Source organism: Canis lupus, chromosome 18 (assembly GCF_011100685.1).
Source record: "Canis lupus familiaris isolate Mischka breed German Shepherd chromosome 18, alternate assembly UU_Cfam_GSD_1.0, whole genome shotgun sequence".
Classification (NCBI taxonomy): domain Eukaryota; kingdom Metazoa; phylum Chordata; class Mammalia; order Carnivora; family Canidae; genus Canis; species Canis lupus.
In genome coordinates, this window is record NC_049239.1 from 39,732 (window position 1) to 65,177 (window position 25,446).

The following is a 25,446-nucleotide window of genomic DNA, read 5'->3' on the forward strand; positions in this document are numbered from 1 at the left end:
GAGGGACTGGAGGTGAGCTCAAGTCTCAGAGGCAAGTACCCTTTGGACACTGTGTTCAACTAGCTTCTCATGTATGGAACTTAGTATGTAGCACCAATCTAAGAGAGCTGTTCCTCACATATCTCTGGATTGGGCATGGAGACACTAGTCGTGTGGGCCGGGACCTTCCACTAACCTCTGACAAAACTTCTGTCACGCATCGAGCCTCAGCCTGATAGGAGCGAAGTGTATCTGCAGTCAGCATGTGCGAGGTACAAGGCATAAATTCAAGTCTCAGAAGTGTGTATGCTTTGCAGGCCGATGTCTGCTAGACATCGAGGGGAGGTATATCCGAGCTACACTCTAATTAAACAAGGACGTTGGCAATCGCTGTATTGAACTCAGATTCACATAAGTACTGTCCTGACACTTCCACTCGCATTTCTCCAACCACTCCCAGCACCTCACGTAAAGATGTTAGCAGCTATGACTATGAGCAGGCAGGATGCGGGAGGGTCCTGCCCTGAGCTCAGCTCTCACAAGAGAGCATGCCTAGAAGCCAGCTTTCAACTAGCTGCCTTCTAATGGCCGTGAGACCATAGCAGTCTTCTAACTCAGGAGGTTCGAAGAATACCACTCTACTGCACCTGGAGACACCTTCCAGGCCTGCAGTATTCCACTTGCGTCTCACAAGCTTCTGACAAACATCTCTGGTGAAGATGTTCAAAACTCATTCTGCAGGCAGTGGGAACTGTGAGGGACTGGGTGTGAGCTCAACTCTCAGAAGAGAGATGCTTTTGGACTCGTGGTTCAGCTAGCTTCTCACGTATGGAACTTAGTATGTAGCACCTGTCTAAGACAGGAATTACTAGGAAATCGCTGGATTCAGCGTGGAGGCACTAGTCTTGTGTGCCTGGCACTTTCCACTTACCTCTCACAACACTTCAGTCACGCATCAAGCCTACGCCTGTTAGCAGCGAAGTGTACCTGCAGGCAGGATGTGGGAAGTACAGGCCATAAGCTCAACTCTCAAAAGTGTGTACGCCTGGGAGGCAGATGTCTGCTACCCACTCGTACATTGGAATTAGAAACTAGATACACTCTTTGAGGAAGGCCGTTTGAAATCGCTGTATTCAAATCACATAAGCGGGAGTATAGGCCTGACACTTCCACATGTATTTCCCGGCCTTCTCCCAGCACCTAACATAAGGATATTAGCAGTTATGTCTACGGGCAGGCAGGATGCTGGAGGGTCCTTCCCTGAGCTCAGCTCTCACAAGGAAGCAGGCCTAGAAGCCAGCATTCTACTAGCTCCTTCTGATGGCCGTGAGAACGTAGCAGCATTGTAAGGCGGGACGTTCCATGAATACCGCTCTACTGCACCTGGAGACACAATCATTGAAGCCTGCAGCTGGGCCTTGCGTCCCATGAGCTTCTGACAAACATGTCTAGTGAGGATGTTCGTAACTGCATCTGCAGGCAGTGTGGAACTGGGAAGGACTGCGTGTCAGCTCATCTCGCAGAAGGAAATTCCCCAGAGAGAGAGCCTTCAGCTAGGTACTCAGGTTGGAAGTTAGGATGTAGCTCCCATCTGAGGGAGGAATTCCTAGGAAGTCACTGGATAGAACTAAGAGACACTTGCTTCTTGCAAAACTTGCGTCCTGTATCGAACGAAATCCTTTGGAAGTGAAGCGTACAGGCGGTCAGCATGTGGGAGGTACAAGACATAAGTTCAATCCAAAGGAGTGTGCATGCCTTGGAGGCAGCTGTCCGCTAGGCACGAAATTGACAAGGCAGACACTTGGTTTTCACTCCGGTACTGTCCCGCATACAATGAAATGGTGTGGAACAGTAACGCACAGGCAGTCAGGATGGGGGAGGTACAGGCCACAAGCTCAACTCTCAGAAGTGTGCATGCTTTGCAGGCCTATGTCTGCTAGACACTTAGCGAGGCGAGGTATACCCGAGCTACACTCTAATGCAACAAGGACGTTGGCAATCACTGTATTGAACTCAGATACACGTGAGTGCAGTCCTGACACTTCCACTTGCATTTCTCCAACCTCTCCCAGCACCTAACATAAGGATGTTAGCATCTACGACTACGGGCAGGCAGGATGCGGGAGGATCCTGCTCTGAGCTCAGCTTTCAAATGGAAGCATGCCTCGAAGCCAGGTTTCTACTAACTGCGTTCTGATGGCCATGAGAACGTGGCAGCATTGTAATTCAGGATGCTCCATGAATACCGCTTTACTGCACCCGGACACACAACTTTGAAGCCTGCAGTTTGCCCCTTGCATTTCATGATCTTGTGAAAAACATGTCTAGTGAGGATGTTTGTAACTGCATCTGCAGGCAGTGTGGAACTGGGAAGGACCACGTTTCAGTTCATCTCCGAGGGAGAAGTTCCCCAGAGAGAGAGCTTTCAGCTAGGTACTCAGTTTTGGAAGTTAGTACGTAGCTCCCATCTGAGGGAGGAATTCCTCAGAAGTTGCTGGATTGAACTAAGACACATTTGCCTCTCGCAAAACTTCTGTCCCGTATCGAACGATATCCTTTGGAAGCGAAGCGTACAGGCGGTCAGCATGTGGGCTTTACAAGCCATAAGCTCAACCAAAGGAGTGTGCATGCCTTGGAGGCAGCTGTCCGCTAGGCGTGAAATTGACAAGGCAGACACTTGGTTCTCACTCCGCTACTCTCCCGCATACAATGAAATGCTGTGGAAGCAGAACGTACAGGCAGTCAGGATGGGGGAGGTACAGGCCATAAGCTCAACTTGCAGAAGTGTGTATGCTTTGCAGGCCGATGTCTGCTAGACACTTAGCGAGGCGAGGTATACCCGAGCTACACTCTAATTGAACAAGGACGTTGGCAATCGCTGTATTGAACTGAGATACACGTGAGTACAGTCCTGACACTTCCACTCGCATTTCTCCAATCTCTTCCAGCACTTCACACAAGGATGTTAGCAACTATGAGGCTGGGCAGGCAGGATGCGGGAGGGTCCTGCCCTGAGCTCACCTCTCACAAGAGAGCTTGCATAGAAGTCAGCTTTCAACTCGCTGCATTCTAATGGCCGTGAGACCATAGCAGTTTTCTAACTCAGGAGGTTCGAAGAATACCACTATACTGCACCTGGAGACACCTTCCAGGCCTGCATTATTCCACTTGGGTGTCACAAGCTTCTGACAAACGTCTCTGGTGAAGATGACCTAACCCTCGCCCTAACCCTAAACCTAGCCCTAACTTTAACTCTAACCCCTAACACTAACCCCTAACCCTAAATCACACCCTAACCCCTAACCCTAACTACAAACGTAGCCGAACCCTAACTCTAACCATAACCCAAACCCCAACTCCTAACCTCCTGCCATAATCCCTAAAGTCTAAACCCTAACCCTAACTCTAACTCCTGTCCCTAACCCAAACCCCCATCCTAACTCCTAACCACTGACCCTTACCCTTATCCCTCACCCTAACCTCTAATCTGTAACCATAAGCATAATCACTAACCCCTAACATCTAACCTAAGCCTAACCACAAACCACCTCCCCTCCCCTGACCCTACCATTCATTCTACCCATTCACTTACCCTATGGTTCTGAGGAGTCCCTTCTGACATGGACGTGGCCCCCAACGTCGCCTCCAGAGTCCTCCAGGGGGTCCTGAGGAAGCCGGGCTCCTGTGAATGCGGACGTGGCCCCACGTGTTCCAGAGTCATAGTCAGTGGGTCCTGAGTACTCCGGGTCTCCTCTCAACGTGGAGTATGCCTCCTCTGGAAGGAGGAGGAACATCCTTCTGGATGCCTCACATCCTCTGGAAGCCTCACAGCAGGTTCTCAGGAGGCCGGGGGGTCCTGTCAGCCTGGACATGGCCCCATGTCCCCTGAAAACTCACCGCGGTCCTGAGGAGGCTGTGGGTTCCTGTCAGCCTAGACGCAGCCTCATGTGTCCCGAAGACAAAGTGCAGGTCCTGAGGAGGACGCGGGTCCTCTCAGTCTTGACGTGGCCCCACATTTTCCACAGCCTCACCATAAGACCTGAGGAGGCTGGGGGCTCTTGTCAGAATGGACGTGGCCCCAAATCATCCGAATCATTCACAGCGTGTCCTGAGGAGGCTGGAGACTTCTGTCAGTGTGGATTCGGCATCCACATTTTTCTTAGGCCTCACCACAGGCTCTGACAAGGCTGGGGTCTTCTGTCCGCATGGACGCATCTCCATATTTCCCGAAGTCTACACCGGGGGTCCTGAGGACATCAGCGTCTGGTTGTGTGGACATGGCCCCACGTCCTCCCGAAGCATCACTGCAGGTCCTGAAGCGGCCCTCTGAGGTGGCCGAGGCTCCTGTCACTGTGGATGCGGCCCCCAGCTTCCAGAAGACTCAACTTATGTCCTGAGGGGCCAGTTAGCTCCTGCCAGAGTGGACGCGGCGCACCATCTTTCAGAAGCCTCCCCACATGTTCTGAGGCGGCCCAGGGGCTCCTGTGAGGGTGGATGGGGGCCCACATCTTACTGAAGCCTCCCCGCGGGTCCTGAGGCAGCCCAGGGGCTCCTGTCAGGGTGGGTGCGGGCCCACAATTCCCTGAAGCCTCCCCGCAGGTCCTGAAGCAGCCCAAGGACTCCTGTCAGGGTGGATGTGGGCCCACATCTTCCTGAAGCTTCACCGTGTGTCCTGAGGAGACCGGGGCTCCTGTCAGCGTGAACGCTGTGCAATATCCCCCTGAAGACTCCCCGCACATTCTGAGGAGGCTGTGGCTCATCAGCATGGACATGTCCCCACATCTTCCTCAGGCCTCCCCAGCACAGGCTGGCTCATGTTAGTGCAGGGAGGCGAGGCCTACTGCACATGTCTGCCCCTTGGGCGGTGCCTGGGCTTGGGCGCCCCCTGCGGGATCCTCAGGCACTACAGGAGGCTGTGAAGGAGGCACGTGCTCATCCCGGGGCCCACCTCTGCCTCCTACCAGGCTCCATCTGTGGCCTGTTAGATTCGGAAATGTCTGACTGAAAAGGAGCCCAACACACAGCTTCCCCAAAAATACTTAAGGATAAAGAATTGGAGCCCAAAAGACGCAAAATGAAATGTGGACCAGACTTTTACCACGTCCTGTAAAACTCACTCAACCCTCTTCCACTGTGGGCGGGACGGCGGGCTGGTGCAGACACCATGGAAACAGTGTGGAGGCTCCTCCGGAAGTTACAAATAGAGCTGCCCTGCGACCCGCATGTGTAAAGCCTGGAGCTCACTCCGAAGATACAGATGCAGTGAGACGTGGGACAACGGCACCCCAATGTCCACAGCAGCCAGGTCCACAGTAGCCACAATATGGGAGGACCCTCGGTGCCCTCTGGCAGATGATGGATAAAGAGGATGTGAGATAGATGATGGCCATAGAGAGCGGAATGGTACTCACCTATCAAAGAGCAGGAAATCTTGCCATTTGCAATGACGTGGGTAGAAGTAGAGGGATCATCTTAAGTGAAATAGGTCAGTCGGAAAAGAGAATGACCGTGTGGTGTCATTCATAGGTGGAATTAAAGAAGCAAAGCAGATGAACATCTGTGAAGGGAAGAAAAAACAAATAAGATGAAAACAGATGCAGGAAATACAGACTCTTAATTATAGAAAACAAACTGAGTGTTGCTGCAGGGGAGGGGACAAGGGAGAGGATAACAGGGGACTGGCATGAAGGAGGGCACGTGGTGTCACGAGCACTGCGGTTTTCTCCAACTGGTGAATCCCTGAATTCTTCCTCTGAAAGTATAATACACTATACGTTAATTAATTGGGTTTAAATTAAATTAAGTTAAAAAATCAGTTGTATCAGAGCACGTTTCCTTCTGGACTCTCGGTTCTGCTCTTTCAGCTTATGCTGGGACCAACCCTCGTGGGTCTGGTTTGTTTAAGTAGGCATCAGGCCTCATCCATGGACCAGCCCAGGGCTAGAAATAACGACCCCGAGATCAGGACCAGAGGTGAGGTCAGGAGTCGGATGCTTAACCGACGGAGCCAGGCGGGGTCCCGAGGACAACACTGCTTTATCCTGTGTCTCTGTGACATCGTTTGAAATAGGAAAGTGCTGCGTCCCACTCTGTCCTGCTTCTCCAATACTGATTTGCTCTCCGGGGTCATTTGTGGGGGCGGATAGATGTTATGGGTTTTTTTTTTCCTATTTATAGGATCTGCCACCATGATTTGACAGGAATGACATTGAAAGAGAGGGTGGCTTCAGGAACTGCGGACATTTTCACAAGATGAGGCTCCCAAACCACGAGCCCAAGATGGCCTCCCAGAGCCTGGTATGGCTCAGTGCACAAGTCTTCTGCTCCTTTGGTTCAGTCTCATTATTTATTCTCTGTGATGCTCCTGAGAAAGGAGTCACATCCGTCATTTCCTTCCTGAGTGCTCATTGTCAGGACACAGCAAGCCCCAAAATAGAATAAAAACTGAGCCCAGGCCAAATGCAGGAAGCCCCTATTAGAACAGATCTCAATGCCCTTGAAGGCCCCATATCAAAATGTAAACAGAACTTGAGGAATTGCTCCAGCCCTTCGGGAGTTCCCCGAGACCAGCCCTTAAAACTAAGCCAAAACCCACCTCGGGGTCCAAGTCCCTGCTCCATTGTGTCGGGTATACATGGACACAAGCTCGAGCTTGTAAATAAACCCTCGTGTGTTTGCATCAGTGTCAGCTTCTCGGTGGTTTCTCGGATTCGCAATCTTGGGCACAACAGTCTGAGATACAAAACCAAAACCAAAAGAAGCTCAGACGCAGGTAGAGTGAACGTAGGGTTCTGAGAGAAGCGGCGGAGACCCGGGGGCTTGGGGGCTCTTCTGTGGAGGCCCCAGCAGACTGGGGGGCAGGATGCTCAGCCCCAGAGCCAGAGGACCTAGAGACCCCACCCGCATCCCGCCCATCAGGGCCTGGTCTCAGGGAGCAGCACAGCGCCACCTGCTGGAGCCCAGAGGCGATGACGCCCACCCCGCCTCTGACCCCCACAGGTGCAACTCCCAGGCAGATGTGCACCTGACAATCAGCGCCAAGGCCCATGCCCAGACCCCACACAGACCATTTGATGCCACCAAGTTGTCAGACCAGAGAGGCTGCAGAGCTTCAGCTTTGCCTCGAAAGTAGAGTCTAGATTCCTTTGTAGTTTGTGCTCTTTTTTCATTTATTTTCTTTGATTCTATTTTATTAATTGCCTTATTTTAACTTTTATGTATGTACCTTATATATTTCTTATTTTTACTTTCATGGTACTTTAATTGTGTTTCTTATTTTGGGATTTAGAATCTTTTAACGAGCAGGCCAAAATAATCTGGGGTTTTTTTGGGGGGGAGGGCAGTTGTTATTGTTTGTCTTGGTTTTTCTTTTTCTTCCTTCTTTCTTTTCTGGAATAAATAATGAGATGGAGAAATTCTCCTCCATAAAATAACATGAGGTAGTACTCACAGCCAGGAAGTTCATCAATACACATATATGATATCTAACTACAGTTTAAAACAATGATTATAAAGATAGCAGCTGGGCTGGAAATAGAGCACAGAAGAAAACTAGAGAATCCCTTACTGTAGAAATAAAAGAACTAAAATCTAGTCAGGCCAACGTTAAAAATGCTATAACTGAGATGCAGTCCCAAGTGGAAGCCTTAAAAACAAGAAACGTTATGGACCATAGAGGCAGACATAGGGAACTCAGCCACTTATTAAAACAATAACATTCATATCATAGGAGACTCAGAAGATGAAGAGAGAGAAAAGGTGGGCCTTGCTCAGCCATTAGAAACAACAAATACCCACCATTTGCTTCAAGGTGGATGGAACTGGAAGGTATTATACTGAGTGACGTAACTCAATCGGAGAAGGACAAACATTGTATGTTCTCATTCATTTGGGGAATATAGATAATAGTGAAAGGGAATATAAGGGAAGGGAGAAGAAATGAGTGGGAAATATCAGAAAGGGAGACAGAACATAAAGACTCCTAACTCTGGGAAAAGAACTAGGGGTGATTGAAGGGGAAGTGGGCGGTGGGTGGGGGTGAATGGGTGACGTGTACTGAGGGGGGCACTTGACGGGATGAGCACTGGGTGTTATTCTGTATGCTGGCAAATAGAACACTAATAAAAGGTAAATTTATTATTAAAAAAAAGAAAGAAACAAAGAGTGGCACCTGGGTTGCTCAGTCAGTTAAGCTTCTGTCTTAGGCTCAGATCATGATCCAGGTCCCAAGGTAGGCTCCCTGTTCATCTGGGAACCTGCTTCTCTCTCTCCCTCTGTCCTGCTCGCTCATGCTTTTTCTCTCCTTACTCTCTCAAATAAATAAATAACATCTTTGAAAAAAATAATCAAACAAACCTAGAGGGAAGAGAAATCTCCCATGTAGAAGAATTTCAAACAATTTGTGCAGACATTCCACCGTCAAGTTCATGAGCATAGCTTTCCACTCTAATGTGTGCAATACACATAGTAACTTCCTTCTACAAAATATATTATGAAAAACTTAAAATAATAATGATAATATAATAATAATAATAATAATAATCAGTTTACTACGGAGAAAGCTGACAAACCCTACTTCAGCAAAATGACCAGAACGATGCCAAGACTGATAAATCATGTAGATAGTATCTATTCTTTGTATGATATAATGAAAATGGCAGTATATCTCTGTATATAATCTACAGAAATATTTCAATCATGATATAAACAACAGACATGTCCCAACTGAGGGAAATTTTACAAAATACTCTACTTCTCAAAGTGTTCCAGTTCAACAAATCAAGGAAAGCCTGAAAGACTGTCACAATCCAGAGGAGCCTAAGAAAATAGGAGGACAAATAGAATGTCATATGAGGGGTGGTAACTTAGCAAAAACTAAGGAAATCTGAATAAAGTATGGTCTTTGGTTAATGCGAATATTTTAATATTGATTCATTAGCTAATATTTGTACCATACTAATATAAGATATCAATAATTGGAGAAATTGAGTGCAAGTGCATGCGAATGCTCTGTACTATCTTCTCAATTTTCCTATAAATCTTTGTTTTTTTCCTAATAAATAAGATTTATTTTGAAAATTGACTAAAATGAATCAGGCTCCAAGTGTGAAGACATTTTAAGAATCGTTGAATTAATTTTGCCTTATTCTTAAAGAGTTCCTTCCATGGGAACAAAGTAAGAATTTTAGATCAGAAGGAAAGAAAAACACTTAGGAACACGTATAATGCCTCCTCAACCTGAAAAGCAGGAACGGATAATAAATAGCAAAAATCAGATAAAAATAATTCTAGTATAATAGACACCATATTGCAAGTGTGTTTAAAATTAGCAATGTATAACATTTATTTCCCTGACATTTGTCTTCCAGAGAGTTCACAGTGTTTCAGTGTCAGTTGAAAAAGGGGAAGAATCTCAGGGAAGAATCCTTCACATAATAATAGGACCATTGGTAATAATGTCTCTCAGTTCTTTCCAAATCCATAAAGATGCATTTCCTGATGAGTGACTGTGCTGTGAAGAAAGAGAAGACATTCCCTCATCCCTCTGATTTACTTGTGTCAGAATATTTTAACCATAGTACTACGGATAGTAAATTATCCTTATTAACAGGAAATACATCTCAGATTGGAATCTGAGCAATCAGAAGTGCAGAGAAAAAACACTTTGACTCGCTCTTCATCTTATAAAGACAACGGACAGCTTTTCTATGTACAAAGTCAGTTGTCAAGATAGCCTCAGGGAGTAAGAGTCTGCAGTATCGAATCCCGCTGCAGAACTGGGACGCCCAGGAGCCAGGTCTTCCTGATTCCAAATCCCAGGGCCTGTCCCCCAACACACGCTGCCAGGCTGAGGTCATTTGCAATTGCTTTCTTAGGAGCTCCTGGGAAGGGGGTAGGAGCTAGCTAGGATGGGAATGGATACAAGGAGGCCGAGAAAATGAAGGCCTTTCCACTTTAAGTTCAGCGTTCGAAAATGTCAAGCCATCCCAGGCCCCTGTGAAGAAGAGCTGAAATTTACATTACTTCAGTTGCAGGAAAAAAACAAAAGTTTACAGCTTATTGCCCTGGAAAGCCCCACAATAGAATAAGAACTGAGCCCACGCCAAGGGCTGGAAGCACCTATTAGAATGAGAACAGAGCTCAATGCCCTTGAAAGCCCCATATCAAAATGTAAACAGAACTTGAGGAATTGTTCCAGCCCTTCTGGAGGTCCCTGAGACAAGCCCTTAAAACTAAGCTAAAACCCAACTCGGGGTCCAGGTCCCTGCTCCACTGTGTTGGGTTCGTGTGTACTTGAACACAAGCTCGAGTTTGGAAATCAACCCTCATTTGTTTGCATTGGTGTCAACTCTGTAGTGGTTTCTCAGATTCGCAATCTTGGGCACAACACCCCATGTCCCCTCCCCACCTGAGCTGAACCCCTATGCCCTCCAACCCAGGCTGTCCCTCAGTCACCTCCCCGCCCACTACAGCTGGGCACAAGCCCTCACGCAGTTCCACGGGCACGGTGGGCACTCCCACCATTCCCGGCCTCCCAGAGGAAGGAAGGAGGTTTCTGCAGGACACACTCCCATGGTTGCCCCAGGGCTCCCTGACCAGCAAAGCAGCTCATGACAGGTCAGGGTCTGTATCCCTGATGCCTGCTCCTCCTCCCCGGTTTTCCCACAGGAAATGAAGGAGGAGGCCCTGGTACTCCTCCTAGGAAATCACGCAGGTAGACCTGGACGTCAACAGGACATTCAGCAGTCACATCATGTTTTGGTACTACTACAGGGTAGGGTGAGGCTGAGGGGCCAGGGGGGATCGGGCTCCGGGTGAGGACCAGGGGCTTCTGGGTCGGGAACACAGGGCTTCCGAGGCTGGGAGAAGAACAGCAACAGCAACACACAGCTGCATGGTAAGGTGCTGGTGATGTACACCGTGCCCCCTCCCCCGGGTTCTCAGGGATGAGGAGGCCACTAGGATGGGGCCTCCAGGGGTTGCCATGTGAGCTGAACCCCAAAGGTGTGAGGGACGATCCTCTGAAAAGCAGGGTGCAGGCCGTGGGGGGCAGTAAGGGGACCTGGGGGCTGGGTGTATGGCTGTGACTGGAGGAGGACACACATCGATCCGATGAGGGTCAGATGGGTCAGGGTGACACCCCCTCTCAGTGCTTTATATATTTCTAAATTCTATGCATTTAATTTGAGACAATTTGCAATTTGTAAACATACATAGTATGATGACCCGAGATATTGCCCCCAGTCCAGCCAGGGCCCTGCACTGACCACACGGGGACCCAGGAGCAGGTGTCACAGCAAACCCCAGACTGGGGTCGCCTTTATCTGTAGACGTCTCCCCATGCATCTTAGAGAAAGGGTTTACCGGGTGTCTGCCAGCCCCCCACCCCATCCCCCCATTTCCCAGAAACACATCATCCCCCTACATCATCATCCCCCATGGCCTTGCCCCTACACCATCCCCCTCACACACACAAAGCCCCACACAATCCCCACCCACACTATACCTCAACACTATCCCCCCTACACCAGCCCCCAACTCCACCACCATCATACACATGCCCCCACATCATCCACCCCCACACCATCGGCCCTGAGCAAGGAACCGGTGCAGCTGCCCCCTGTGGGACATGCTCAGCCTCCCCGGGGTTCTTTGGATACCCTGCTCCCATCAGAAGCCTGGGTGTCCCATAAAGTACCCAGGGGTTGCAGGGAGGAGGGAAGACAGGGAGCCCCCGAAATGGTGTGTTCAGGTGAGTGGTGCAGAGGACCCACTGTGCCCTGCCTCCGCCCACTGTCCCTCCTGGAGCGTGGCACACCCTGCACAGGAACCAGCCCCTAACCTAGAGGGACCTGGGCTGACTGGGCACCAGGCTCTGGGGAGCTGGGTTGATTTGAGCCCCCACGAGGCCCAACACAAAGACTAATGGGATCCAGCCCCCCCATGGCCGTCGCCAGCCCTGGATTCTGGCCCCGGGCTGAGCGAGCCTTCTCACAGTTGAATGTGGCCTTCTGGGCACTGGGCGAGCCCCACAGGTCCAGGTCGCTGACCTAGGGCAGACCGGGGGATCCCGGGACACCCCAGGGTGGGGAGAGCAGGGGTAGGCCGGTGGGCCCCACCCATACCCACACCAGGAGGCAGGCTCCTACAGGTGTTGGGGCCCCAGGGGTCCCAAGGCCGGGGTCCAGCTGCCCTGCAGGGACCCAGCACAGGAGCCCATGAGCTGCAGTTCCAGGTCAGCTCTGCTGTCCTCAGAACCGTCACTCAGGCTGAAGCCTCAGGACACACGCCCCCAACCAGAGTCCACACATGCTTCCAGGTGGGGGACTCCAGCACTCACCCCCCCCAACCCGTGTGATTCTTGCCCTCCCCTAAAGACTAAAAGGTCTCCTTCCCCAGGTGAAGGCGCGCACCCTCTGCTCTGAGCCCATTTGCTGTACAAATTCAATAAAGTGTTGTGGTGTGAAAATGCACAACCAGCCCGTTTCTGTGTCTCCCAGAACTCTGAGTATAGGGCGTGGAGAGACCCCCAGAGAGGAGGAGGGGGCACCACCGAGGCCCCAACCAGCCCATGCAGGGGCGCCGCTAGGCACACACAGCTGACGTCCCACGTGCCATCCAGGAGTGGCCGGACGCCAGGGTCAGGCCTCACAGACTTTACTGGGACTCAGCCTGTGCCCTGTGCGCCAGAATGGGCGGGACAGAGTGACAGCCAGGGAGCCTCAGGTCACCAGGGTCTGTGCAAAGTGACCTGAGAGGTCACTGCTCCCTCTGTCCAGGGGGCCGGGCCTGGCCGGGTTCCAGGGGCACTTCCTCCCCTCCCCGCATCTCCGTGCCTGGGTGCCTTGGGCACAGAGGGCCTGCGGGGCGGTCAGCGTGGCCGTGGAAGTGATATCAGGACAGCAGGCCCTTGTGCTGTGCCCAAGATTGCGAATCCGAGAAACCACCAAGGAGCCGACACCGATGAAACTCCTGAGGGTCTCTTTACAAGCTGGAGCTTGGGTCCAAGTGCACCAGACACATTGGAGCAGGGACTTGGACCCTGAGACTAAGAGGCGAGGCAGCTCGTGGACCAGTGGACCATGGGATACGCAGAAAGTTGCACAATCATGTCGGTCCACATGTAGTTGGCCGACTGAATTACACCTTACCCTATAGTATCCACTTGAGCTGGTCTATTACTTTGGTCAGAATTGGTGCATGATTTTGGCGGGCACAAAGCAGGGTTACCTTGTTATGAGCTGATTTCCAATTAGGGTGTGCCCAGCGGCCTGACTAGGGTGGGGCAGCGCCTTAAGCCATAAGTAGACCATTTGGGGGTCATAGGGGAGGTGGCAGATGTAGCACAAAATGGAATGAGCCCTGCTCTCTTTGTCCAGGGGTAGGGGATTTTTGTTAAATTTCCTGGTTCCCACACTTACAGCTCATGCACCTGGGCCACCCTCACCAGGTGGACCCAGCATGCACACCTTGTGGTGCTGGATCTCTCATACCAACGTGTGGAGGGCACCCTCCTTGCCCGAGTGAGTAAGGGGTGGGTGAGCATGGGGCTCGGCCTGAAGGCCAGTCAGGACAGGGGACCGACAACCCCAGCCCCATCCCCACCCTGACTCCCACATACAGGCAGCCACATGGCTCCCCACCATAGGCAGCTGGCTCCTCAGGAGCTCCCCCCAAGGGTGGCCCGAATGTCTGGCTCCCTGCTGGAGAGGCATTGGGGAGAAGAGAAGCAGCAAGCGCTTGGCAGGACCCACTGCCGGACATGGGAATGTGGCCGAGCCGGACCTTCCAGCTCAGCTGACCCTCCAGCAGAAAGACACTGCATGAGCGAGCCCCGGGGGGGACAGGAGAGCCCAGCTAGCCACCCAGCGCCAGCACCAGAAATGAGGTTTTGCCAACCATTTCGGGGTTTTGGGTTACCCAGCCATAGGATCCAATAGGTGCACATGATAGCTGCATGTCATAGAGACACACACACCCCAAAACCAACAAAAGTCGGAATGCCCCCAATGTTGTCAAACAGCAGCCAGATGGTTACATACAAGTCGCTGTGATCCCCAATAGGATACATGGAAGACGCTATAAACCATGACTGCAGACGTGCTGGAGGCATGGAGATGTGCCTGCTGGGTTCCAACAAGGAGCACAGAGGGGAAGGATGCATCCTACGGACAGGGGGCACCTCCTAGGAAAGGACACCAGGTCCCTGTGAAGGCTACAGAGGGTGAAATCTCTCCTCTTCTCTTTGTGCTTCTGGTTTTCCTCCTACATGACATTGTCCTCAATCATATTAGAAAGAAGTTATTTTATGTTTTTAAATTTCTTTTTATTGGAGTCCAATTTGTATGAATTCTTTCTTCAGCAAGGGTGTCATTCAGGAGAGAAGAAGAGAGAAAGATTTTCCTAGACAGGCAACATAAAAAGGAGTTCATGACCACTTAACCAGTCCAGTAAGGAATTTTAAGAGGGACTCTTCTAGTGGGGGAAAAAAGAGAACAAAAGAAACAAAGACTAGAAAGAACCAGAGAACGTCACCAGAAACACCAACTCTTCCGGAAACACAAAGGCACAAAGTTCATATCTTTGAATAATCACTCTGAATGCTGATAGACTAAATGCTCCAATCAAAAGATACAGGGTATCAGAGTGGCTTAAAAAACAGGATCCGGGATGCCTCGGTGGCTCAGGGGTTGAGCCTCTACCTTTGAATCAGGGTGTGATCCTGGAGTCAGGGATCGAGTTGCATATTCTGCTCCTGGTGGGGAGCCTGCTTCTCTCTCTGCCTAATTTTCTAGCTGCCTCTCTCTCTCTCTGTCTCTCTCTCTCTCTCTCATAAATAAAATCATTATTTAAAAAACAAGATCCATGTATGCTGCCTACAAGATGCTCACATTAGACTTATAGACACCAGGAGATTGAAAGTCAGGGAATGGAAAGTCATCTATCACGCTAATGCATATCAAAAGAAAGCTGGAGGACCCATACTTATATCAGACAAAGGAGATTTGAAACCTAACCCTGGGGGATACCTGTTGGCTCAGTGGTTGAGCATCTGCCTTCGGCTCAGGGCTGATCCTGGGATCCCAGTATCGAGTCCCACATCGGCCTCCCTTTGTGGAGCCTGCCTTTCCCTCTGCCTATGTTTTGCCTCTGCTTCTCTGTGTATCTTTCATGAATAAATAAATAAAATATTTAAATTTCAAAAAGAAAGAACAAATAGTATAAGAAGAGATGAAGAAGGGCATTATTTCATAATTAAAAAGACTCTCTATCAAGATCAAACAACTAAATATTTATGCTGCCAACATGGGAGTACCTAAATATAGAAACCAATTAACAGCAAACGTACAGGAACTCACTGATAATAATACAGTGACAGGGGATTTTAACACCCACTTATGGCAATGGACTGATTGTCTATACAGAAAATCAACAGGGGAACAATAGCCTTGACACACTGAACCACAGGGACTCAACAGATATAGTCTGAACATTTCATCCTAAAGCAGAATACACATTCCTTCCTTTCTTTATTATTTATGATAGTCACAGAGAGAGAGAGAGTGAGAGAGGGGCAGAGACATTGGCAGAAGGAGAAGCAGGCTCCATTCACCAGGAGGCCACCGGGGGATTCGATCCTGGGTCTCCGGGATCGCAACATGGGCCAAAGGCAGGCGCTAAACTGCTGCGCCACCCAGGGATCCCTACACATTCCTTTCAACTGCACATGGGACATTCTCAAGAACAGATCATATCATGGCCCACAAATCAGCCCTCAACAGGTACAACAGGTACAAGAAGGTTGATATCACACCCTGTACATTTTTGGACCACGACGCTATGAAACTTGAAGTCGACAGTAAGAAAAAAAAATTGGACAGACCAAAAATACGTGGAGATTATGAACATCCTACTAGAGAATGAATGGAGCAACCAAGAAATTAAATAGGAAATTTAAAACAAATGAAAATGAAAACATGTTTCTCAAAACCTCTGGGATGTAGCAAAGGCAGTCCTAAGAGGGAAGTACATAGCAATACAGGCCTACCTCAAGAAACAAGAAGTCTCCAATACACAACCTAACCCGACACCTAAAGGAGCTGGAAAAGGAATAGCAAACATAGCCTGAAGCCTACAGAAGAAGGGAAAAAATAAAGATGAGAGAAGAAATAAACAATGCAGAAACAACAAAACAGAATGGAATAACGAAACTAAGAGCTGGTTCTTCAAAATAATTAATAAAATAGACAAAGCCCTAGCCAGCCTTATCAACGAGAAAAGAGAAAAGACCTATATAAATAAAGTCACAAATGAGAGAAGAGAGATCACAATCAACACCAGAAAAATAAGACAATTATAAGGGAATACTATGAAAGATTATACGCTAACAAACTGGGAGACCAGGAAGAATTGGAGAGATCCCTAGAAATGTGCAAACAATCAAAACAGAAATAGGAAGAAATAGAAATGTGAACAGACCCATAACTAGCAAAGGAATTGAATCAGCAAGGTACCTGGGTGCCTCAGTGGTTGAGCATCTGCTTTGGCTCAGGTCACGATCCCAGGATCCTGGGGCATCAAGTCCCACATCAGGCTGCCCACATGGAGCCCCATTTTCCCTCTGCCTATACCTCTGCCTCTCTGCATCTCCCATGAATACATAAATAAAATGTTTAAAAAAGAGAAAGATATAAAGATGAGAAAGGACCCAAATAAAATCACAAATGAGAAAAGAGAAATAACAACCAACACTACAAGTACAAACGTTTATAAGAGAACATTATGAAAAATTATATGCCAGCAACCCCGAACCTGGAAGAAATAGATCAATTCCTAGAAATATATAACATAGCAAAAATGAAAAAGGAAGAAATAAGAAACTTGAACACACAGATAACCAGCAGAGAAATTGAATCAGCAATCAAGAATCTCCCAACAGGAGACGCTTAGATCAATAGAATAGAATGGAAAGCCGAAACAAGATACAAACCTGTAACTCTATGGTCCATTAATCGACAACAAGGCAGGAAGGAATATCCAATGGCACAAAGACAGTCTCTTCAACAAACCCTAACCCTGACCCCAGGATAAGAACAAATGGTGTTGGGAAAACCAGGCAGCCACATGCAGAAGAATGAAACTGGACCACTTTCTTACACCATCTATATAAAAAATGAATTCAAAATGGATGAAAGACCTAAATGTGAGACCTGAAACCATACAAAGAAGAAAAGATAGGCAGCAACATCTTTGACATTGGCCATTGGATCTTCTTTCCAAATATGCATCTGAGGCGAGTGAAACAAAAGCAAAAATCCTATTGGGAGTTCATCAAATTGAAAAGCTTCTGCAAAGTGAAGGAAACAAGCAACGCTAAAATGCAACATACAAAATGAGAGGAGATATTTGTAAGCAACACATCCAATAAAGAGTTAGTATGCAAAATACGTAAAGCAAATATAAATCTCAGCATCCTAAACACAAATTATCCAACTGCAGATGGGAAGAAGACATGAATGGACTTTGTCTCTGTCAAGACATCCAGATGGCCACCAGACACACGGACAGACACTCAGCGTCACCCATCATCAGGGAAATGCAAACCAAAACCACAATGAGATGTCACCTGACAGCCGACAGAATGGCTAAAATTAACAACACAAGAAACAACAGATGTTGGTGAGGCTATGGAGAAGGGGGAGCCCCCTTACACTCCTCGTGGTCATGTGAACAGGTGCAGCTACTGTGGAAAACAGTGTGGAGGGTCCTCAAGAAGTTAAAAGTACAAATACCCTATGATTCCAAAATTGCACAGCTAGGTATTTTTCCCGAGGATATAAAAGTAGTCTCTTAGATTCAAAGAGGGACACGCAGCCTAGAGTTTGTAGCGGCGTTATCAACAATAGCCAAACTGTGGATATAGCCCAGATGTCCATCGACAGATGAATGGGCAGAGACGATGTGGTAAATATACACACTGCGACATCACTCGGTCATCACAAGGGATGAAATGAAGCCATTTACAATGACCTGGGAGAATTGTAAAGGACTTATGCTCAATGAACTCAGTCAGAGAAAGACAGATAGCAAATACCATACAATTGCATTCACATGTGAATTTTAAGAAACCAAACAAATTGGCAAGGGGATCGATAGGGTGGGATGAGAGAAGCAAACCAAGAAACTCACTCTTAACCACAGAGAATAAAATAATAGATACCAGAGGAAGGTGGGGGGGGGATGGGGAATCAGGCGATGGGGATAGTGGAGGGCACCTGTGACCAGTACCAGGCGTTGCATCCAAGGGTTGAATCAGTATGTGGCAAACCTGAAAATATATCATACTGTGTTTACAAACAGGAATTCAATAAAAGTTTAAAATAATAATTGTTAGTATCGAAGAAACATGTGCGCACAAGAGATAAAATCAGAAAGGCAACTGAAAATCCAAATAAAGAGTATTTAGAGCCACAAATCCCCTCCTTAGCTCAGCTCGGGAGAAGCCTGCCATGTCTTTTCTGACCCCAGCAGAAGCCTGTATTTTGATTCTCTGGGGAGGCCACTGACTTGTTGGAATCAAGCTATCTTTGAACCCAAAACCTAAATAGTGTGCATAAAACTAAACTGCCCAAGATACTAGGAGTCCCAGTGCACGCACAGGCCAAGACCCAAACTCTAACCATACACAGACATATCCCTAACCCTACACTTAAGCCTAATATTAACCTAAACCTTAAACAAGACCTATCACTAATCAAAAACCAAACACAAACCCCAAGACCGAAACACATTCACTGAACCTACCTGCCAAGCCTCACCCTAACTCCTAAACCTATTCTTAGGTTTCCTTAACCCTGACCCCTACCTTAAATCTAACCCTAACCCTAAACTCTAACCCTAACCTTAACTTAATGTATTCAAATCCTATTCTTAACCTTATCCTGTACCCTAACCGTAACCCTCTAATACTAACCCTATCTCATACCCCAAACCGTACCCTAACCCGTACCCTAAAACTAACCCCTAACCCACTGCCTAACCCTATCTCTTACCCTTTTCCAAAACCGTACACTGACCCTACCCTGACCCTGACCTGACCATTACCCCTAACCAAACACTAACCCTAATCCTAACCCCTATCCTAACCCTCCCGCTCACCCTAACTCTAAACCTAGCCCTAACTTTAACCCTAAACCCTAACCCTAACAACTAACCCTAACTCACGTCCTAACACCTAACCCTAACTGCAAACCTAATCACAACCCTAACACTAACCATAACCATAACCCCAACTCCTAACATCCTGTCCTAATCCCTAAGCCTAAACCCTAACCCTAACTCTAAATCCTGTCCCTAACACTAACCCTAACCCCTTTCATTAATCCCTAACCCCCATCCAACTCCTAACCACTCACCCTTACCCTTATCCCTCACGCTATCCTCTAATCCGGAACCATAAGCATAATCACTAACACCTAACATCTAACCTAACTTAACCACCAACTGCCTCCCCTCCCCTGACCCTACCACTCATTCTACCAATTCACTTACCCTGTGGTTCTGAGGAGTCCCTTCTGATGTGGACGTGGCCCCCAATGGCGCCTCCAGAGTCCTCCAGGGGGTCCTGCGGAAGCCAGGATCCTGTGAGTGTGGACGTGGCCCCACGTGTTCCTGAGTCATAGTCAGCAGGTCCTGAGGACGCCGGGTCTCCTGTCACTGTGGACTATGCCTCACATCCTCTGGAAGCCTCACAGCAGGTCCTCAGGAGGCCGAGGGCTCCTGTAAGCCTGGACATGGCCCCATGGCCCCCAGAAAACTCACCGCGGGTCCTGAGGGGGCTGTGGGCTCCTGTCAGCATAAACACAGCCCCATATATCCCGAAGCCAAAGGGCAGGTCCTGAGGAGGCCAGAGACTCCTGTCAGTGTGGATTCGGCACCCACATCTTTCTTATGCCTCACCACAGGCCCTGACAAGGCTGGGGTCTTCTGTCTGCATGGAAGCATCCCCATATTTCCCGAAGTCTACACCGGGGGTTCTGAAGACGTCAGCGTTGTGGTGTGGGCGTGGCCCCATGTCCTCCCATAACGTCACTGCGGGTTCTGAGGAGGCCAGGGCTCCTGACACCGTGGATGCGGCCCCCACCTTCCAGAAGCCTCAACTTATGTCCTGAGCGGCCCGGGAGCTCCTGCCAGAGTGGAAGTGGCACCACAGCTTCCTGAAGCCTCCCTGCAGGTCCTGAAGCGGCCCAGGTGTTCCTGTCAGGGTGGATGCGGGCTCACATCTTCCTGAAGCCTCACCGCGGTTCCTGAGGAGACCGGGGCTCATCAGCGTGGATGCGTCCCCATGTCCTCCTCAGGCCTCCCCAGCACAGGTGGGCTCCTGTTATTGCAGGTGGACGAGGCCTACTGAGCCTTCCCAGCCCTTGAGCAGGGCCTGGGCTCGGGCGCCTCCTGCAGGACGCTCAGGCACTGCAGGAGGCCATGCAAGAGGCAGCGTCCCCGTACACGGGACCACACCTGCCTCCTTCCAGGCTACAGCTGAGGCCTATGAGCTTCGGAAATGACTCACTGAAACAGAGCCCAATACCTGGCTTCCCCAGAAATACTTAAGGACAATGATTAGAGCCCACAGGACACAAAAAGAAATGTGTACCAGACTTTAACCACGTCCTGCAAAACTCACTCAACCCTCTTCCTCTGTGGGCGGGACCGCAGGCTGGTGCAACCACCCTGGAAACAGTGTGGAGGCTCCTCAGGAAGTTATAAATAGTGCCGCCCTATGACCAGCAGGTGCACGGCCTTAGCTCACCCCGAAGATACAGATGCATGAGACTCGGGGACACCTGCACCCCAATGTCCAGTAGCCACACTGTGGGAGGAGCCTTGGTGCCCTCAGGCAGATGATGGATAAAGAAGATGGAAGATAGATGATGGTCATAGATGATAGATAGTTAGATGATAGGAATGGTACTCAGCTATCAAAGAGAAGAAAATATTGCCATTTGCAATGACGTGGATAGAACTAGAGGGATCTTGTTAAGTGAAAAAAGTCAGTCAGGAAAGAAAATTACTGTATTGTTGCATTCATAGGTGAAATTAAAGAAGCAATGCAGATGGGCATCTGTAAAGGGAAGGAAAAACAAATAAGATGAAAACAGACATGGAGGAAAAAGACTCCAGGAAGGAGGAAACAAACTGAGGGTTGCTGGAGGGGAGGGGAGTGGAGGGACAGGGTAAGTGGTAGACGGGCATGAAGGAGGGCACGTGATGTCATGAGCCCTGGTGTTATCTCCAACTGGTGAATCCCTGAATTCTACCTCTGAAAGTATAATACACTATACTCTTAATTAATTGGGTTTAAATTAAATTAAGTTTAAAAAACAGTTGACGGTATCGGAGTGCATTTTCTTCCAGGCTCTCTATTCTGCTCCTTCAGCTTATGCCAGAACCACACCCCTGTGGGTTTGGTTTGTTTAAGTAGGCTCCATGCCTCGTCCACAGTTCAGCACAGGGCTAGAATTCATGACCCCGAGATCAAGACCAAGGGTGAAGTCAGGAGTCGGATGCTTAACCAACGGAGCCAGCCGGGGCCCGAGAACCACACTGCTTTATCCTGTGTCTCTGTGACATTGTTTGAAATAGGAAAGTGGAGGGAGGGGCAAGATGGCAGAAGAAGAGGGTCCCCAAATCACCTGTCCCCACCAAATTACCTAGATAATATTCATCATCCTGAAAATCTCTCTCTTTAAAAAGAGAGACCAGCTGGAATGCTACAGTGAGAAGAGTTCACACTTCTATCAAGGTAGGAAGAGGGGGGAAAAGAAATAAAGAAACAAAAGGCATCCAAGGGGGAGGGGCCCCACGAGGTGCCGGGCTAAGGCTGGGGCGAGTGCCCCCAGGACAGGAAAGCTCTGTCCTGGAGAAGCAGGAGCTTCACCAATCTTCCTGGGTGGAAAGGCACCCGCAGGGAGTTGGAGCAGGATGCCAGGATGGCGGGGATGCCCTCGGGCTCCCTGGAACACTAACAGACACCTGCGCACCCAGGAGACTGCACCATACCCCGCGGCCGAGCTCCCTAAAAGACTGCAGGGCCCATGGCTGGACCCGGAGCAGCTCGGAGGGGCTCGGGCGGCGGCTCCGCATGGAGGGGGCTGCGAGGCCAGGAGCAGCTCGGAGGGGGCTCCAGCAGAGGAAGAGGATCCCTGCGGAGAGGGCTGCGGGGCTCTGGGACCAGCTCAGAGGGGCTCGGGCAGCAGCGCCGCGGAGGCGGCTGTGTGGCCGGGAGGGGGAATCCAACAGCGCAGGCACTGGAGCACAGGGTGCCAGGACACAGCCCAGGATTTGGCCTCCCCCTGGGACAGGCAGAGCCCGGGAAGGCCCACGACAGCTAGGACGCTTCTGCCCAGAGCTGAGCAGATCAGCGTCCCTGCCTTGGCACCTCCAGGTCCTGCAGAGGGAGAGCTCTATAGTTACTGTGGGAGCTGAATCCAGGGCTCCAGAGCTGCTGGCGTCACTGGAATGGTTCCTCCTGGGGCCTCACGGGTTAAACAACCCCCACTGAGCCCTGCACCAGGCAGAGGGCGGAGCAGCTCCCTCAAGAGCTAACACCTGAAAATCAGCACAACAGGCCCCTCCCCCAGAAGACGAGCTAGACGGACAAGTTCCAGGGGAAGTAAACGGACTTAAAGTATACAGAATCGAAAGATACTCTCCCGTGGTTTTTCTTTTCTTTTCTTTTTTCTTTTCTTTTCTCTTCTCTTCTTTTCTTTTCTTTTCTTCTTTCTGATTTGTTGCATCCCCCACCCTTTATTCCTTTCTTTCTTTTTCTTTCTCTTTTTCTTCTTTTTTCTTTTTTTTTCTTCCTTTTCTCTTTTTCTCTTTTCTTTCCTTCTTTCTCTCCTCTCTTTTTCTCCTTTTCCCAATACAATTTTTTTGGCCACTCTGCACTGAGCAAAATGAATAGAAGGAAAACCTCACCTCAAAAGAAAGAATCAGAAACAGTCCTCTCTCCTAAGAGTTACAAAATCTGGATTACAATTCAATGTCAGAAAGCCAATTCAGAAGCATGATTATACAGCTACTGGTGGCTCTAGAAAAAAGCAGAAAGGACTCAAGAGACTTCATGACTGCAGAATTTAGATACAATCAGGCAGAAATTAAAAATCAATTGAATGAGATGCAATCCAAACTACAAGTCCTAACGACGAGGGTTAAGGAGGTGGAAGAACGAGTGAGTGACATAGAAGACAAGTTGATGGCAAAGAAGGAAACTCAGGAAAAAAGAGACAGACAATTAAAAGACCAGGAAGACAGATTAAGGGAAATAAACAACAGCCTGAGGAAGAAAAACCTACTTGTAATTCGGGTTCCCGAGGGCGCCGACAGGGACAGAGGGCCAGAATATGTATTTGAACAAATCCTAGCTGAAAACAATCCTAATCTGGGAAGGGAAACAGGCATTCAGATCCAGGAAATAGAGAGATCCCCCCCCTAAAATCAATAAAAACCGTCCAACACCTCGACATTTAATAGTAAAGCTTGCAAATTCCAAAGATAAAGAGAAGATCCTTAAAGCAGCAAGAGACAAGAAATCCCTGACCTTTATGGGGAGGAGCATTAGGGTAACAGCAGACCTCTCCACAGCGACCTGGCAGGCCAGAAAGGGCTGGCAGGATATATTCAGGGTCCTAAATGAGAAGAACATGCAACCAAGAATACTTTATCCAGCAAGGCTCTCATTCAAAATGGAAGGAGAGATAAAGAGCTTCCAAGACAGGCAGGAACTGAAAGAATATGTGACCTCCAAACCAGCTCTGCAAGAAATTTTAAGGGGGACTCTTAAAATTCCCCTTTAAGAAGAAGTTCAGTGGAACAATCCACAAAAACAAGGACTGAATAGATGTCATGATGACACTAAACTCATATCTGTGGATAGTAACTCTGAACGTGAACGGGCTTAATGACCCCTTCAAAGGCGCAGGGTTTCAGACTGGATAAAAAAGCAGGACCCAACTATTTGCTGTCTACAAGAGACTCATATTAGACAGAAGGACACCTACAATCTGAAAATAATGGGTTGGAGAACCATTTACCATTCAAATGGTCCTCAAAAGAAAGCAGGGGTAGCCATCCTTATATCAGATAAACTAAAATTTACCCCGAAGACTATAGTGAGAGATGAAGACGGACACTAAATCATACTTAAAGGATCTATCCAACAAGAGGACTTAACAATCCTCAATATATATTCCCCGAATATCGGAGCTGCCAAATATTTAAACCAATTAATAACGAAAGTGAAGAAATACTTAGATAATAATTATCTTATACTTGGTGACTTCAATCTAGGTCTTTCTACCCTTGATAGGTCTTCTAAGCACAACATCTCCAAAGAAACGAGAGCTTTAAATGATACACTGGAGCAGATAGATTTCACAGATATCTACAGAACTTTACATCCAAACTGAACTAAATAAACATTCTTCTCAAGTGCACATGGAACTTTCTCCAGAATAGACCACATACTGGATCACAAATCGCGTCTGAACCGATACCAAAAGATTCAGATCGTCCCCTGCATATTCTCAGACCATAATGCCTTGAAATTAGAACTAAATCATAACAAGAAGTTTGGAAGGACTTCAAACACGTGGAGGTTAAGGACCATCCTGCTAAAAGATGAAAGGGTCAACTAGGAAATTGAGGAAGAATTAAAAAGATTCATGTAATCTAATGAGAATGAAGATACAAACGTTCAAAATCTTTGGCATGCAGCAAAAGCAGTCCTAAGGGGGAAATACATCACAATACAAGCATCCATTCAAAAACTGGAAAGAACTCAAATACAAAAGCTAACCTTACTCATAAAGGAGCTAGAGAAAAAAACAGCAGCTAGATCCTACACCCAAAAGAATAAGAGATTTAATTAAAATTTGAGCAGACCTCAAGGAAATTGAGACCACAATAGATGTGGAACAGATCAACAAAACCAGGAGTTAGTTCTTTAAAAGAATTAATAACATACATAAACCATTAGCCAGTCTTATTAAAAGGAAGAGAGATAAGACTCAAATTAATAAAATCATGAATGAGAAAGGAGAGATCACTACCAACACAAGGAAATACAAACGATTTTAAATAGCGTTAGTAAGTACTTAATAAATATTTTCTGGTGGCCATAACGGCCTGGAGCCAGGCTTCCTGAGTTCGAATCCTTTAGTTGGCCCATCAAGATAACAGTATCTGCCCATAGGGTTGTTGGAGGATCCCATGAGTTCTTTTATGTGAAACATGACACAATTCTTGGCACATAATATGTGCCATATGAATGTTAACTTATATTAGTAATAAAGAAATCCTACAACAGTCCAATGAGGTGTTTAGAAATTATTCTATAGCTTTTAAGGGAATTGAAATTCAAAAAGAACCTAAATGCCTGTCCGTGTTTACGTAGCTAACCAGTTCATT

At 48.2% G+C, this 25,446-nt stretch overlaps 1 long non-coding RNA gene across 2 annotated transcripts; it reads right to left on the bottom strand.

Moving 5' to 3' along the window:
* Positions 1-2,015: 2,015 nt before the first annotated feature.
* LOC119877212 lies at positions 2,016-20,638 on the bottom strand. Of its 2 annotated transcripts, none has more exons than XR_005372878.1 (3): positions 19,531-20,638; positions 3,572-5,536; positions 2,016-2,696 (listed from the first exon to the last, which is right to left on the bottom strand). It is a non-coding gene; the product is annotated as an uncharacterized LOC119877212 (long non-coding RNA). The 2 variants fall into 2 exon arrangements; XR_005372877.1 differs by lacking the exon at positions 19,531-20,638 and adding an exon at positions 6,575-6,736.
* Between the last annotated feature and the right edge of the window lie 4,808 nt (positions 20,639-25,446).